Raw genomic sequence first — 12,268 nt, 5'->3', positions numbered from 1 at the left:
CACTTTCTCCTCCAAACCTCCTGCCACCTCAGCCTGAAAACCCAAGGGGTTCCAGCTCTGGGTCTGGCTGCATACTTCTCAGAGTCCATAAAACCACGGGATTCCCTGTGTGAAAGTTGAGGAGTTTCGAAATGGAGGGAGTAGAACTCATTGAGAAAGCACGGGGGTGATAGGACTGCAAAACCCTGTGGGACTGCACAGGCCACACGTCAATAAAGTCAGCCTTGCCCTGCCTGCCACCACCAGCAAGCTCACTTCCCCATCCAGTGACTGGCTGGTGTGCTGTCTGTCCTCCTGGGTCTGTCACCTGACGCCTCCCTACCTCCCCACCCCACCCCCGAACTGCCTGCCTCTTGCCGCTGAGACTGTAAAGCCTTCCCACTCACCTGAACTCTGGACTCTGAGCTCCTGCTGCTCCCTCGTTTTCCCTCTATATATTTTGCTCAGAATTCCATTCCTCTGGAAAATCCACTCTTCCTTTGGCCGTCTCCTCCAGGAAGGCCCCGGATTTTCCATATAATAAATGACGCATTGGGTCAAAGCAGAAATCACTTCCACCTTCACTCATAGCCGTTTGTCTGGCCCCTCCAGCAAACCGAGCGTTTTAGACGGCAGGGATGGTGTCCTATTTATCATTAGCACTCCCCCAGTGCCAGCTGACACCTGCATGGCAGGGGCTCAGTTAATATTTGTTGACACAGCTGTGGACATCTTCTGCCCGTGTGTTCAGGGCTGGCCATTAGGACTCCTGTATGGTGAGCAGTGTGCCAGCCTGTGTACATGCACACACACTCAGATTTCCATACCGTGCGTGTCATGTGCAGTTGCACTAGAAGCACACACGCACAACAATGCAAGTGCTTCCTTCTTTCTTCCCTTCTACCTCCCACCCCCATTTTTAAGATAGGGTCTCATGTATTTTCAGCTGGCCCTGAGCTTGATATTTAACTGAGAGTGACCTTGAACTTCTGACATCCCTTCTTTACTTTCCAAATGCTAGCACCCCTGGTTGCTGCAGCTCTGAACTCAAACCCAGAGCTTCCTGGATGCTGGGCAAACACTCACTGGACCAACGGAATTATATTCCCCACACCCTTTCCTGTTTTGTTTGTTTAGACTGGGTCTGGTTACAGCCCAGGCTGCCTGGAACTCTCTATTCTCCTGCCTCAGCTTCTCCAGTGCTGGTAATACAGGTGTGTACCAGCTCTGCCAGTTTGTAGACGGTCTCTGCAGGAAGGTGCATGAATCCTAGGTGGTATACGTGGCTCTATGAGTGAAATTATGTTGGTAACTGTATACCCAGATCCATGTGGCAGACATAAGCCTGTGCAAGGCAGTAAAGGACGCCTGTGTGCCTGGCCCAGCGGAGGTTGGGGTTGTGCCTGGACAAGAGTCGCAGGTGCACCGTGCAAGGACACAGGCGGCTGGCGCGTGTGCCGGCCATGTGTGTGCACAGCTGCGTGTCCTGGCAGGCGGGACACCCCGTGCGCCCCCTGCGCCCGCTGAGCGCGCTGCTTTGTTCCTCCGCCGCGGGCGGCCGCGTGGTCTCCCGGCTCCGGGCTCGGGCGTCTCCGCCGGCCGGCCGGGATTGGCAGCGGGCGGCCGCAGCGCGACTCCCTCCCCGGCGGGCGGAGCCGGATCGGCTCCCGTTACCGGCGCGGGTGGGTGGGGGTGGGGTGGGGGGCGCCAGGCCATCCATCTTCTGTTATTACAGCGTAATGGGGCTGCTCGGGCGCCCGCCCATTTGTCATCGGCCTCGTTCGCTGATAACCGGCATTTGTCATCACTTTCCTCTGCCAATGTCATCAGCGCGGCTGACAGCGGAAGGGGGGCACACGCGCATGGGCCTGCTGGACACGCGCTCCTGCATATACACACTAGCACATGAAACCTGGGGAGGGCACATGGGTCCTGGGGGGGCACATGTATCTGTCTGTATGTGGATCAGAACTCCTTAGAGATGGACTCGTAACAGCCTGCGCAGAAGGGCCTTGTCAGGCAGATGTTCCCAGCTGCAGATCTTCTTCTGCAGCCTTGGTGTGTGTGTGGGGGGGGTGGGCTGAGTGCAGGTGGCCTTCTGCCAGCTCCCTTTGTGCACTTGTGTGACACCCACACGGGCTTTACAGACCTGCAAGTGGCTGTGTCCCACCAGCAGCCCAGCAATGACCAAAAGGTCACATTCAGTCCTCCTGGGATTCTCAGACCCACGGACTTCGGGAGCGGTCACAGGACAGAACAGCCTAACTGTGGTTGCCAGGACAATGGGTCCCTTCTAAGCCCAACAGAAACAGTATATGTGGCCCCAGAGTCACTTCCCCTCTTGGCTCCACTCAAGGTTTGAGCCTAGACTGCTCTGTAGCAGGAGAGACTCAGTCAAGACTGCTGAAAGAACTTCCCATTTGGAACGGGTACAAGGCTGACTGGTGAAGGATGCCACTGGTAGCCAGGAGGAAAGGAGAAACTGTTGTGTTCTGTGCCCGCGGGGTGGGCCAGGTGCCAGTCCACTCCCTGCAGGACTACGTCTGTCATCCTGATGCTGCCTCAGGGTGGCAGAGGGGACCCCTTTAGCCCTTATTAGCCAGAAGCCTCCCCCACTTCACTGGTCTCTGGTTGCCTGGCACATATTAGGTGCTCAATACATAGCTATTGAATGGATAAATGATTGAACACAGGGCATATGGGAGGTTGGGTCCCCCCAAGTCCCTCCCAGCAAGGTCACCAGGCATCAATGGCCCAGATCTCCGCTCATATCCTCCCTTTGACTCCCCTCCTGATTTCTTATGCAGCCCCCCAAATTCCCCTTCTCCCTAGGCCTCTCCCTCCTGGGCAGAGGGGGAGGGGGAAGGTCCCTTGGCAGAGCAGGGCTGGCTTGTTCCTTGTAAATGAAGACCATAATTAACATTAAATTAAGGTAATACAAATGAAGGCAACAGAGAGGCTGACAAGATGAGCGTTTGGGGAGGCAGTGGGGAGAAGTGATTCATATTTTTAATTTACTGTACGGATGGGCCGTGTGGCTGGGGAGCGGGCGGCTCGCGTGGAGGGGGTGTTGCCCCGCCATGTTTGCTGGGCTTGGAGCGATCACACAATGACTATTAAACCCAACTGTCCATATAATGGGACAGATTCGACAAGACGCCCACCAGAGCACCAGAAGCCTGGCCAGCCGGGTTGTAAATCCTGCCACACCGCACCCGCCTTCCCACCTCTGGCCCACCTTGGCCTCGCTGGCCTGCCCCGGGATAGAAGAGACAACAGCCCTCAGGGCCTCAGGAATAGGGTGATCCAGAGAGCCTAGGTCCTGGTGCTTATTGCTCAAGTTGGGTGCTAGAAACATGGGTGAATGATGGGTTGGTGTCACTCACTGGCCAGAAGGGGCTGGAGTTCTGAGGACTGAGTGGGCAGAAGATAAGGTGTCATGTCTACTGAACAGTGGGTCTCAACCTTCCTAACGCTGTGACCCTTTAATACAGTTCCTCATGCTGTGGCAACCCCAACCATACAATTATTTTCGTTGCTACTTCATAACATAGTTTTGCTACTGTTATGAATCATAATGTAAACACCTGACATACAGAATATCTGATATCTGACCCCCATGAAAGGGTTGTCTGAGCCCCAAAGGGGTCATGACCCACAGGTTGAGAGCCGCCGCCACAGAGGAATTAGCTGTCATTGTCATCAACAGGGTCATTCTCATCAACTTTGCGTGCATCCTTGTGCTAATCCCTTGCACCTCGCCTCTGATCCACGAACGCCTTGCTGGTGGGGACAGGGAAGGGTGGCACGATGGTTTATTCCTATGTAAAGCCCAATCCGAGAGGTGGGAAGTGATGTGGTCCCAGGGCTTGTATCTTGTATCTCCGGCCCAATCTTGTCCCTCAAGCCCCTGAGCCTCGGAGTGACCTACAAACTCCAAACCAGGCACAAGGGCCAGTGGAACTACACATTCCTCTATCCTGAGGCCAGAGGATGGAGTTCTCTGGACTGGGGTGTGTGTGTGTGTGTGTGTGTGTGTGTGTGTGTGTGTGCGCGTGTGCACATGTACTCCTGTCCTCTCTCCAGCCAAAGGTACCACGCAGTCCCGGAGAAGGGTGGGATTCCTGCTTACTCACTCTGCAAGCAGAGCCCAGCAGCCACAGCTCTGCTCATCCCGTTCCTGGGATGAGAGACGCAAGTGTAATTTAGGTTTTGATATTATGAAAGTCTCGCTGCTCTAAAACAGCGGGGCACTCGGTGCCTCATTAATAAAGGATAAACTCGGAGTCTATTTACAAGGCGCTTTTTGGGGTTATTTACTCTCCAATATACATACGTAATGTTGCGCATACTTAACGCTAGGTAGTTCTTCCCTGAAGTCTGGGCCTCCTAGTCAACCTGAGAGGGTCTCTGGAGGGAGCAGAGGGTCACTGGAGAAGAGGGACTCTGGTGGCCCCACCCCTGGCAAGAGAGAGGCTCTGTGGGGAAAGACAGAACAATCTGGAACTTAAACTGGAAGTGGGAGGCAGAGGCGCACCCAGCTCAGTGCCCCACCCTCCTCAACAGTCCTATCTCAGAGCCCAGCTCTCTTGCTCTTCTGCCAAGGCCCCACCCTCTGTATCAGGCCAGAGCAGTGCTGCTTTCTCCCCATGGCCTGTCCTAGCTCCACACACACGGGGTAGGGCTGTGGCCAGGCCTCTGGAGCAGTGCCTCTGCAGTCGGTTTGGTATTCCATCCTGTCCCAGGCTTCCGCATTCCCCAGTTCCTGGAGTTGAAGGGATCCACTCCCGGTTCCCATCAGCCTGGCTGTACTTGGGATGGCTCCCCACAAAGTTGTAACCCTTATCTTGCCCTGCCACAAGCCTGGGTGCATTATATTACTATAATATTTTTGTTTTTGAGACAGGTCTTACTATGTAGCCCAGGCTGGCTCAAACTTTCAGAGATCCACTTGCCTGTCTCCCAAGTGCTGGGATTAAAGGTGTGCTCCACCATTTCCAGCCTCTGGGTGATTTTTTTATTTTTTTTTTTATTTTCATGGTTGGATCTGGACAGCTACTGTATGTGGTAGCATGCTCTTCTTATCCCCACTTTGTAAGTGGGAAACTGAGGTCAGGGAACTCAGCCAGTGACTGCCAAGGTGTGGGTTTACAGTTTCCTAGGGGTTTGGGGGCCTTATAGAACCTTCAGCCCATGGCCAGCAGGCCACCCCCTCCCAGTGGCCTCTATGAGGAGTATACACATCTACCACTCGACTGGGTGGCCATAAGTGTGTGTCTAAGGGCAGTGGGGGCCCCACCTTAAGCAGAGGCCAGGAATCACATGGGATATCTGAGTTCCAGCCACTGAGTGGGGAATCTTGAGGCTAATGTGCCCTGTCTGGGGACCATAGTGTGGCACTTGGGTTGGGATGTGGGTGGTCACTCTGAAGAAGGCAATGCCTGGTCAGTTTGGACCAAGGAGACATCTGGTGGCCAGTGGGAGACCTGCAGCCTCTTTATAGGTGCCCTGGGTGGAGGTACAGGGTCTCTCAAGTACTTTGGGAACTCTTAGGGATTCAGGAGGGCATCAGACCTTGAGCCTACTCTGGGGCCTGGGACTCAGAGGACAGAGAATCGGTTGTCTGGTCCTCTTCTTATCCTCAAAGCAGGAGGAGAGTTGACTTGGGGGTCTGGACAGGGGTGATAGTAAACAGGAAGCCCTGCTTCACATTGTTGGTGGACAATGAGCCATCACCACCCTAATTAAAGATGTAATTACAGCAATAGAATCCTAGGCTGAGAATGGATGAAGAGCGGCAGGAACATACCTTGTGGCCAGCAGCCAACAGCTGCTCCCATAAGCTCCTCTTAGAGCCAAGGAACCAGGCTGACTACAGAGCTCCTGGGACATCCAGATAGGAACTAAGGCTGCAGCTGGGGGTACAGGCAAGGACCAACGTCTGGATCAGAGTATCAAGGTTGGTCAATAGATCTTGAGGCCACGGCCCCAGCGACAAGGGTCCTTGCAGTTAGAAGACGGGGAGTCTGATCATTGCAAGCCCAACTGAGAGCCCCCCAGGGATACCTGGGGCTACAGGATACCCTAAGGGCTGTTTGGAATTTCCAGTAACACATGATGGGGTTATCTAGACTCCTGCCAAGGCTCAGTGGGGTGTATGCAGAGACCAGGCTAGGGGCTAAGCCTGCTTGTGAGAAAGCACAGCAAGGCTCCATTGAGACCATGGCAAGGTGTGGGAGGGGGTTGGGGATCTCTGATAACTAGGCAGGTGACTGGCCACCTGAATGGAGGAAAGCTGGACTCCACTGACCAGGCTGGCTACTGTTGCTTCCTCCTTTGGTACAGTGGGCCCTTGCTACCCATCACTCCTCCCTTTTGCACAGGACACCAGTTGTCCCACGGAGGTGTACTGAGACCATTTGTTCTCTTGAGGGTTCTAAGGCCTTTTTGTCTGCACCCTCCCCCACCCCCCCACTCAGAGACTAGAAAGCCTGAGCACAGGATGAGGTAGGTCATCTGAGACCAGTCAGAGCTGTGATTGTCCTGATGGAGAGTTGGTGGCCTGAGCCTCTCCGACCTATATGCTGTGGTGGCCCCTGGCCAGTTCTTCAGGGTGTTGGGACTGGCCCCAGGGGAGAGAGGATGGGTGGGGAGGCAGGAACTGGCAGGCAGGCAGAGGGGAGGGAGGGGAGCCACTGACAGCTGAACAAATGCTTGTAATTTTATAACCAATCTCAGCGTGTCCATGGGGGGCCGTTTGTGCCTCCACTCAGGACCAATCAGCCTGACAGAGCTATGAGTCTGCCTGAGTGAGTGTGAGCAGCTCCCCCCAGCGCCACTTACTGCAATCTCATTACCACCCAGCTTAAGGCTGGCCAGAGTGGAGGGCCCAGCAGGAAAGAGGGCCCAGCCCAAGGTCCCCAGGGTGAGGTCATGGGAGTCATGGAGATCCAGGGGTTCAAGAGGAGGGAGGGAAAGGACACGAGAGGCTGGGTGATACTTAGCAAGCACCGTGGGGTGCTAAACTAAATTTAGGATCGAGACAGGGCGCAAGTCCTGCCCTCAAGGGGCTTGCAGTCTGTCCTTGGTGGTGGCACAGACTGCAGATGGATGGGCTTGGGAAAAGGGGGGGATGGAGGGAGGCAACCTGAAGGCAATGAGAAGACTGAAGGACAAGGAGGACAGTAAATGACCAGAGCCAACCAGCATGGGGCCAGGGGCTAAGAGGGGGCAGTAGGTGACCCACCAGAGTGCAGAGCTTGGAGGGGGGAGAGGCCACCCATGGGAGACCAGAGGGATGGTGGGGGAGGGGGACTAGCCAGTGGTGGATAGATATCTGGCTCTGGGGATGGCTCTGTACCCATTAGTCTCTAATTGTCAAAAATCTAATTTAGTATCTGGAGCCTGGGCCAGCCTCGGGTTAAATGGAGGGAGGCGGGCCCAGCCATAAATCTGCTTTCCCAGCCTGGACTGGTGCTAATTCTACAGCTAAGTGAAGAGCTGAGGGGAGTTCTGAAGAGGGGATGTCCTTGATGACCGGGTGTGCCAGCCCCCATGTGCCAGGTCACAGCCAAGTCCTCCTCTCTGGCAGGAAGGAAAGGCTTGCCTGAGTGAGGCCTCGCTGGGACATCCAAGGTGATGGACCTAAAGGGTGAAATAAGCCCAGGGCTATCCGAGCAAGAAGCAGGGGTATGCTCGTGGCTCAGCGCTACAGAATTCCCACAGCCACCAGTCCCCAACCTGGACCCATTCAGGGCGTAAGGGGGCTCTCCTCTTAGAAAGTGAGTGGGGGGGGGGAGAGACAGTCTCCTCCTGACAGAAATCATGCCATATGCAACATGAGCCTTTTGGTGAGGAAAGTGATGTGACGGATTGTCATCTTGTCACCTTCACTTGGGCTTGGCCTCTCCTTCCCTGGAGGTGGTGCTTGGGGACCTGGACAGCTCCTAGGGCCTCCTGTGGCCTGAGGTGGTGGTGGGGGATCTGGACCTGGGCTCAGTAATGACCTCACTCCCCTCAGAGTCACTAATTGAAAGCAAGGGGCGTGGTAGGCTCAGCAGGAAAGGTTCGGGACTGAGAATCTGCTTCCATGGGGGAGGAAAACAATTTCTCCTGGCTTCAGCTCCATCTCACCAGGCACCCACCCGGCCTCTCCTGCTGCTAACCAAGTGCCTTTAATTAGCAGCCTAATAAAATGCTCTTAATTGGCAAGAGCCAATCAGGAAGAAGCAAAATCTCTTTTTAGTCATTGCTGGCTACCCAGCCCTAAGGTTTAAAGGGAAGAGGGACCCCAGCCTAGCCTTAGGAACGGCAGCCAACGGGCTGTCCCTGGAACAGGCCCTGGACCTTCACCTGGGGACAGGGTATGGCACTAGACTTGAAGCCTAGGCCCATGGCCTCAGGCTGTGTCCTGGGCTTAGGAGTCAGGCTGGTCAAGACTTTATCTAGTAGCTGCTAGCAGCTACCAGGAGATCTTTGCTGACACCCCCTCCTTGCAACTCTCTGGGGTGCTGCCTATTAAGTGAACAGATGTGGTTGTGGGCATTTAACACGCGTAAGATCAGGTGACTTTACACTACCCATTCTGTAAGCTCTTAGTGGAGGCTGGTGACACTGACCACAGCCCAAGTCTACCTTAAGAGAGCACAGTGACTACCCAGGTAAGACAACAAGGCCACAGCTGAGGGAAGCTTACACTATAAGCTTATGGGTTTACAGGTCTTTGAACCCAAAGATGAATCAGTTCTGACTAGAGCCCTACTGGGGTCACCACAGAGAAGGGTAGGAGGAAGCAGTCCTTTCCTGTCAGGGCCTTCATCTTGTGCTTATTTCTGTATACTGGTTCTGGGGGAGAACAGAGAGAGAGGCTCACTTGGGAGCAGCACCGTTATTCCCAAATGGCAATGCTCCCAAGGCTGGGGAACCTCTGAGTGAACAAAAGGTGGAGCGGAGCGGCCTCCATCCAAGAGCAGAGGAGAGCTCAGATCAAGGGCCAGCTGTCACCACAGCAATGAGCAACTGACAAGACAGGCCTCACTGTGGCTCAACATGACCCCACAGGAATGACTTGGATGCCCGAACTGTTTCTTTACAACATTCAGTCCTGGTTTTTTCTTCCCTTACTTTTGAGGTAGATCATCTTTCCACGTAGCCTTGAACTCAAGAATCTCCTGTCTCGGCCTCCCAAGTACAGCACACACAACTGGCTGGACCTTGGTCTTGTTTTTGATGCAGAGTCTCTTTACATAGGCTGGGCTGGCCTTGAACTCAGAGATCCGCCTGCCTCTGTGTCCCCAGTGCTGGGATCAATGGCGGGCGTGTGCCACCAAAACTGGCTCCTGATCTGGTTTTCTCATAAAAGAAATAATCTACTGTACAGTTCTTTGACTGTATTCTGAAAACTCAACCATCCTTAAGATGCTGGATCAAAGAGAAAAGACACTTAGAAAATTCACTTTAATCTTGTACTTGTAATTTACTTTTTTTCCCCCCAAACAGTTAAAAAACCAAACACACTCTATTACCATGGTCCTAGCTTGTGAACATATTGGCATATTGACTACACATCACTGTAACATAATCACAAAAACGAAAGCAGTCAGCACTGGAGAATCTAGGAGACGAAGCGTGAACCACCAAAAGCACCCTGGCTCACACTTGCTGCCAGGCTTGCTCCCACTGGTGTCCAAAGAGAACCCTCAGGGAGTCTGCCAGGGCTCAAGGGTCACTGCTTTGGGGAAGTATCAGCTTCCTTGGTACCCAGAGGCCTAACCTGTTGTGCTTTTTCTTCAGCATCCAAGGGGAAGGTTTGGTAGGGGAGATAACACACAGTCTCTGTCCCTACACACACTCAGAAACTGAGTCAGATAACTGAGTTTGTTGAGAAGTACATATTTGGGAAGCCAACTGCCTCCAGGAAATGTCAGATCACAGGCATTGGGCTATTTTGTTAAAACACGGCTGCCAGCATTAGGGGTTTCTGGACAGCAATGCAGTAGATTCTACCTGCAAGTGGGCAGCCACCTGCTGCTTTGGTTTCTCTTCTTAACTTTAAGGAGACTGACATCATATATAAATTATAACTTCAAGATAGCCAGGAGCAAAGCTCAGCTTTACTCCCCTGAGATGGCTGCCTCAGTGGTGCCGGCCGTACTCACTGTGGTGAAAAGGGCTCTGCACTGCCAGAGGTCATCCCTGTGAGTCCTGCGACTGGCCCCACTGGGAGTCTCTGACTGCACTTCAAACTGCTGAGTTTAACCAAATAGGGATGGAGATTCGTGTGGTCCAAAGTTACACTGTAAAATGATCACCACCGCACGGACTGCAGTCACAGGGACTGGGCACCAGCATGACTCATTCTACCCAGTACTGCACTAATCTAGGTGGACCTGCCTCAGATTCAGGACCAGAGGGTATCACCATCTACCGCAAAAGGGAGATGCTAAGACAATGAACATCACCATGGGCCTAATCATTTCCAGCTTTCTCCGTCTAGTCAAATGCCAACCACGTAGGTCAAGTGCAGCCTCTCAGATAGAGGCCAGCAAGAGAAGGAGAGCGAATGAGTGAGGACAGCCTTCTCCCCGGCTTTACAGTGCTAAAAATAATTTTTTTCTTACAGAAGGATTTAGGAGTCTCAGTGTCATTTCCAGTTCCAAAACAAGCTATGGGGGCCAGACTTTATTACTCGTCAACGAAGTTCCAAATAGTTTCTGTCTCTAAAGTTACGACAAATCTGAAAGAATTTAGCCAAGGGACAAGTGTAAAAGGCTCCCCATCCATAATTCACATCCACTTTCTGACTGCACTTCAAGGGAAGGGGTGTACCCAGAGTGTACACACGCGCGCGCGCACACACACACACACACACACACACACACACACACACACACACACACACAAGCATCAAGGCATATTGGCCTTGTCCAGACATCACTAGTGACACAGTGGCCCAGCCTCCAGCAGGGTACCCTACGTACATGCTCCTCCGCCTAAGAAGGCTTTCAGCTGTCTGTAGAAGAGGTCTTCAAGCCGTACACTGGAAGGTAGATTTTAGTAAAAAGAGAGACTGACCATGGGGACAGTCATCTCAGAGCCACAGGACACTTGCAGCTTCTTGTCTACTATTCCTTTAAATGTGTTGACATGTTCTTTGTTTCTCTTTTCTTTTAAAAAGGTCAAACTTTACATTTATTCTCGCCCAGTTGGGGATTGGTGATAATCAATTCCCACTGAAATCATGCAGAGATGGTAAGTGGGGTTTACCTTCTCTGGAAATGAACTTCTACTTACCTGATTGTTTCTTCTACAATGAACTGGTAAATGACCCCAGAGCTGAGAATGTGAGTGATTCAAGTTTCTCAGACCACTTAACTTCATTCCCATTTCCACCAGCAGCAGAGAGGACAACCTGGAGAAAGAGCTTAACCGAACTAACAGCTTCAACGCGCAGCGTCCACCCAGGCCTAAGTACAATGGGTGGCCACACTTCTCAAGGGTGTCAGAGCAGCACACCTTCAGCTAGACCTCGGAAGGAGAGCGCAGTGCTGGCCTGACAAGTGTGCAGGAGTACCCACATCTCCCTCAGAGCCTGGCATCCAGCCCCGGGCCTCCAGACGCTGGGCAGATGTTCTCCTACTCCTACCTTTCAAAGCAGCATATAACTGAAGGGCTAGTCAAGTTATGGCCACTAGACCATTTCTTGAAGCAGCTTAGGTCTCTTAATGTCTGACCTGTTTTTCAGCAAAGTCCTTCACAATAGTCAGTGAGCTCAGCGCAGCTAATCAGACGACTCTCTGCAGCATGTGGGTGGTCGGGAAAAGAGAAACAAATATGGAGAGATATTTCTTAAATGTAACTTGAGATTACAGTTACACAAGAAAAGGTAAATGGCACACATGTGACCTGACTCAGCATGTAATGGCATTCACTCGGGGACACTTTGGGTAAGGGACGAGCTGCAAATCAGAATGAAGATCTCTCTCTCTTGCTTAAGTGAAGGTGGCCTGGCCCCCATTTCTATTTTTATAGCAGCTGGTTCAGTTGGCTTTCTTAAATTCAAATGCATGGTTAGGAACAGTGATGAGAGCCTGACTGCTTGGTTTTCAAGGGAAAAGCAAGGCTGTACTGTGGCCTCAGGCCCAACGGTATGCCTTAACCATCCCTTAGCAGGTAATGCATGCTGGGGGAAAGTGAGTTGGCTCTCAGTTCAAGTTCTCCCAGGCTTACCCATTAACCTCTGTGTCTGGAGTCTGCTGGTGTAGGCCCAGTGCTGTCTTCCATGTGGCCA

This window comes from Arvicola amphibius, chromosome 1 (genome assembly GCF_903992535.2).
Source record: "Arvicola amphibius chromosome 1, mArvAmp1.2, whole genome shotgun sequence".
NCBI classification, from domain to species: Eukaryota; Metazoa; Chordata; class Mammalia; order Rodentia; family Cricetidae; genus Arvicola; species Arvicola amphibius.
Note: the sequence above shows the minus strand (reverse complement) of the source record.